Here is a 4,787-nt window from a genome sequence, read left to right as displayed (position 1 = left end):
AATTTCAGCTGAAAGGCTAAGCAGGTGTCTTGTTTTAGACTTGTTAGTGAACACACACACATATTACAGTATATATAGGTAGAGCTCAGAAAGACTCATTTTGGAAATGGAACAAGGAAGATGGGTTCGTGGAGGGAGAAGGGTGGCAGGGAGAGGGTGGATGCATGGAGGAAGACAAAGAAGACAAAGAGCTGTTATTTCAGATGAAATGAGGGCTACACTTATAGACCATGTCGTGAACCATGGTCTCTCATTGAGAGAGGCAGGGTTGAGGGTGCAACCCAATCTGCAAAGATCCACAGTGGCATCTGTAATGCAAATTTTCCATCATGCAAACAGGTGAGAGTTACATCCTTACAGTAAATGAAAACATTACAGGAATCTATTTTGTATTGCAATTATAGAATATTTACACAGATATATATTACAGTAAGTTTGACTGTAAAATATATTTTTACAACAGGACCCAAAGGCTGCCCCCAATAGGGGGAAGAGGAAAAATATTTTCAGATGGGCAGGAAAATGCTATTGTTGACATGGTTGTTGTCAACAATGCAATAAAACTGTGGGAGATTCAAGATAGAGTGCTGGCTGATAATGATATATTTGAAAATGTTAATTCTGTCAGCACAACAACTATTGCTCGAGTCCTAAAGAAACACCAAGTTACAATGAAACAGTTATACACTGTACTGTTCGAGAGAAACAGTGAACGGGTAAAAGAGCAAAGATACCAATATGTCCAAGTAAGACGTCTGAGGTTACGTACACAGCTATACAAAATATTTACAGTAAAAAAACACTAGCATTTCTACAGTAAAACTGTGCACTTACTGTTTTTCAGAGAGTAATGGAGGTGGAAGCACTGGAAAGACCACATTCATTTGTATTTATCGATGAAGCTGGATGTACCCTTTCCAAAACACGGCGCAGAGGAAGGAATGTTATAGGTCAAAGGGCCACTGTGGAGGTTCCAGGCCAAAGGGGGGGGGGGGGGATATCACCATGTGTGCTGCAATGGCCAATGATGGTTTGCTTCTCAACACACCACTCATTGGCCCATACAACACAGAAACGCTTATAGCTTTCCTAGAACAGCTCTATGCTCAGCTAGTGCCAGCAGAACAGGGGGAGCCAATAAGAAACCCCCAAGTTTTTGTCATAGTTTGCGATAACGTTGCTTTTCACCACTCTGCAGCTGTCACAGATTGGTTTGCAGGACATCACAGATTTATGGTTTTGTACCTGCCTGCATATTCACCCTTCCTCAACCCAATAGAGGAGTTTTTCTCTGCCTGGAGGTGGAAAGTGTTTGGTCACCACCCACATGACCAAATGTCTCTTTTGGAAGACATGCATGCCGGATGTGAGGACATGAGTCCAGAGGACTGCCAGGGATGGATAAGGCACTCCAGAAGGTTCTTCCCCAGGTGCATGGCAAGAGAAAACATTAGATGTGATGTTGAAGAAAACCTGTGGTCTGATGCTAGAGAGAGGCAGGATTAGCCCCTCAATTATTTGTTCGAATTACACTATGTACTTTTAGTTTCTACCTTTTTTTCTCATTACTGTAATTCCGTAAATTACTACAGACTATTGAAGCAAACTGCTCATTTTCATTTACCTTAAATAATTGTTATGTTCTAAAAATTGTAATAAATCATGTGAAAGAATGCCACTCTTTTCTTTGAAGAAAATATTACTTTGTATGAAGTCACTGAAATTGTTCAAACTGTAAAGATGAAAAGTTTGTATTTTCTGTATTGTTGTTTGATGCTAGTGTTTTTACTCCCAGTGTGTTCTGAGTGACAGTGTGTGTTATCTCAGTGAGGGTTGTGCATAGTGTTTGGCTGCACTGAGCGTGTTTTGAGCCATGTGTTAAGAGTTGTGTTGCTTGGAATGAGTTTTGCAGGTGATGTGAACTGTTTAGCTCAGGTGACTGTTGGTAGTGCAGACTGTAGTTAGAGTTTTGCACATGTGACTCCAGTTGTGCCCACTGTCGTTTAGCAATCGAAAAAAACTGTAACACTTGACATAAGATCTTCTCTAAGCATTACAGTGATATAGCTCTGACTATATACAGCAACACCTCCCCGGTAAGCGTTTCTGTCTCTTCTATATATGTTATATCCTTGCATAGCTCTGTATCATCAAATGAATTATCTTAATGAGTCTCAGAAATGGCCAATATGAATGTTATTTGATGTTAGCAAGTTGTTGATTTCATGAGATTATCAGAGATAGACATAATATGGAAAAGAGCAAACAAAGCAAGAGAAGAAATATAAACATTCAGCAGTCCATTAATCAATAGGTGTGTGTGTGTGTGTGTGTGTGTGTGTGTGTGTGTGTGTGTGTGTGTGTGTGTGTGTGTGTGTGTGTGTGTGTGTGTGTGTGTGTGTGTGTGTGTGTGTGTGTGTGTGTGTGTGTGTGTGTGTGTGTGTGTGTGTGTGTGTGTGTGTGTGTGTGTGTGTGTGTGTGTGTGTGTGTGTGTGTGTGTGTGTGTGTGCATGCTGCGTGGTTGAAGCTACGAACCCATAGGCTTGACTATCATCCCTTCCAGGCATCTGGGAGGGAGGGTGGACAATGAGCCTGTCATAGCGGATGAAAGCAATGTCCCCATGTGCTCTGGCAGCTTTCATAGCTGGGATGAGTTCTTTCCTCTTCTGGCGCACGGCTTCAGGATAGTTCTTGTTGAGGAAGGTTATTATATCAATATATGCGCATAAAAGCGTTTCTATCAACATTTCTCACACTATTCATTTTACTGACACAAAACAAACATGTTTTATGCGACATGTACTTTACTCGCATAAAATGGAAAACTTGGTTATTCTCATAAAATGGAGACACTTTGAAGCCTTTTCCACTGCCTGTGGGGACCAATGTGTTGGTCCCCACTGAGTTGGTTGTCCAAGTGGAAGCCACGGTATTTTGTGCTTGTTGCAACTGGAACAGTCCACCCAGAATTAGCGGAGCTGGTTGGGGAGGATTTTTGTAGAAGCAGATTCTTAGTTTATCAGATTTCCCACTGGGCCCAGACGTCAGTTCAAAGTCTAGTTTTGATTTATATTTGATTGAGTTGTTTTGATTTATATTTGATTGAGTTGTTTTGATTTACATTTGGTTGAGTTGTCAACTAATCTGAATTCAATGTGAAATCAACCAAAAATGTCACCATTAATTGGATTTGTGGGTAGTGAGAGTAGGCAACAACACATTCACCACGCTGACCCTCAACACGTGGGCCTCTCAGCGGTGTGTGCTTAGTCCCCTCCTGTACACCCTGTTCACTCACGACTGCGTGGCTGCGTGCGACTACAACACCATCATCAAGTTTGCAGACGACATGATGGTGGTAGGCTTGATCACCGACAACGATGAGGCAGCCAATAGGGATGAGGTCAGAGACCTGGCAGTCTGGTTCCAGGACGACAACCTCTCCCGTAACGTCAGCAAGACAAAGAAGCTGATCATGGACGACAGGAAACGGAGGGCCAAGCACACCCCCATTCACGTTGACGGGGCTGTAGTGGAGCGGGTCGAGAGCTTCAAGTTCCTCTGTGTCCACAACACTAAGGCTCTATCATGGTTCAAACACAGCAACACAGTTGGGAAGAGGGCACAACAAAGCCTCTTCCCCCTCAGGAAAAGATGTGACATGGGCCTTCAAATCCTCAAAATGTTCAACAGCTGCAGCATTGAGAAAATGTTTTATCTGCATTGACCCTTTTTGCACAAACTTTTTGACTCATCACATATGCTGCTATTGTTTACTATCTGTCATTTTATACTTAGTTACATGTACATATCTACCTCAATTACCTCATACCCCTACACATCGACTCAGTACTGGTACCCCTTTTTTATAAGCTAAGTTATCGTTACTCATTGTGTATCTATTATTACAAGTTTTACTTTTCTATTATTTCTCTATTTTCTTGTTCTCTGCATTGTTGGGATGGACCCGTCAGTAAGCATCTCACTGTTTGTCCACGGCTGTTGTTCACCAAGCATGTGACAAATACAAGTGGATTTTGCTATTTTAAGCAGTTTTCCACGTTGATTCAATGTCATCACGTTCATCTTTAGGGTTGAGAGGACATATAAACTTTGTTGATTCAACCAGTTTTTGTCCACTGCCCAGTGAGTTCTTTCCAAAAAGAAGCATTTTGTTCCTCCAGTTGGTTATCCCCGAGCTGACAAGGTACAAATCTGTCGTTTTGCCGCTGAACAAGGCAGTTAACCCACTGTTCCCCGGTAGGCCGTCATTGTAAATAAGAACTTGTTCTTATAGTAGTTAAATAGTTAAATAAAGGTTCAATTTAAAAAGGTGCCATTTTTTAAAGTTTGCTAGCCTTATAGCATGGGACAGCCCAATTTTGTCGTCGCAGCCAGTGTCATCACATATGTCTCTCCGAGTGGACATGTGGAGCTGGAAGAAGTAAGGTGAGACAATCCCACCCTGTGGCACCCCAGTTATGTCTGTCCGTTATGATTGTTAATTCAATTCGCACAAAAGGACTTCAGCACCGCTTGTTTTAAATCTTTATTAGATGAGCTTGATGCTGCATACGGTGGCTTGACTCTGCACGCTTGCATAAGGCGATTGAGTCGCGGGAAAGTACTGCAGAGATTTGTTGACTTGCTGCCCGAGATCAAATCATTTCTGAGTCACGAAATGAGGAGTATGAGGAACTGTCTGATGATGCATGGCTGCTAGACTGAGGTTTCCTCACGAGAACATAACAGCAAAACTGAACTATGAGCTGAACTAAAGCTCAACT

The sequence above is a fragment of the Oncorhynchus gorbuscha genome, linkage group LG12 (assembly GCF_021184085.1).
Source record: "Oncorhynchus gorbuscha isolate QuinsamMale2020 ecotype Even-year linkage group LG12, OgorEven_v1.0, whole genome shotgun sequence".
Lineage (NCBI taxonomy): Eukaryota > Metazoa > Chordata > Actinopteri > Salmoniformes > Salmonidae > Oncorhynchus > Oncorhynchus gorbuscha.
Note: the sequence above shows the minus strand (reverse complement) of the source record.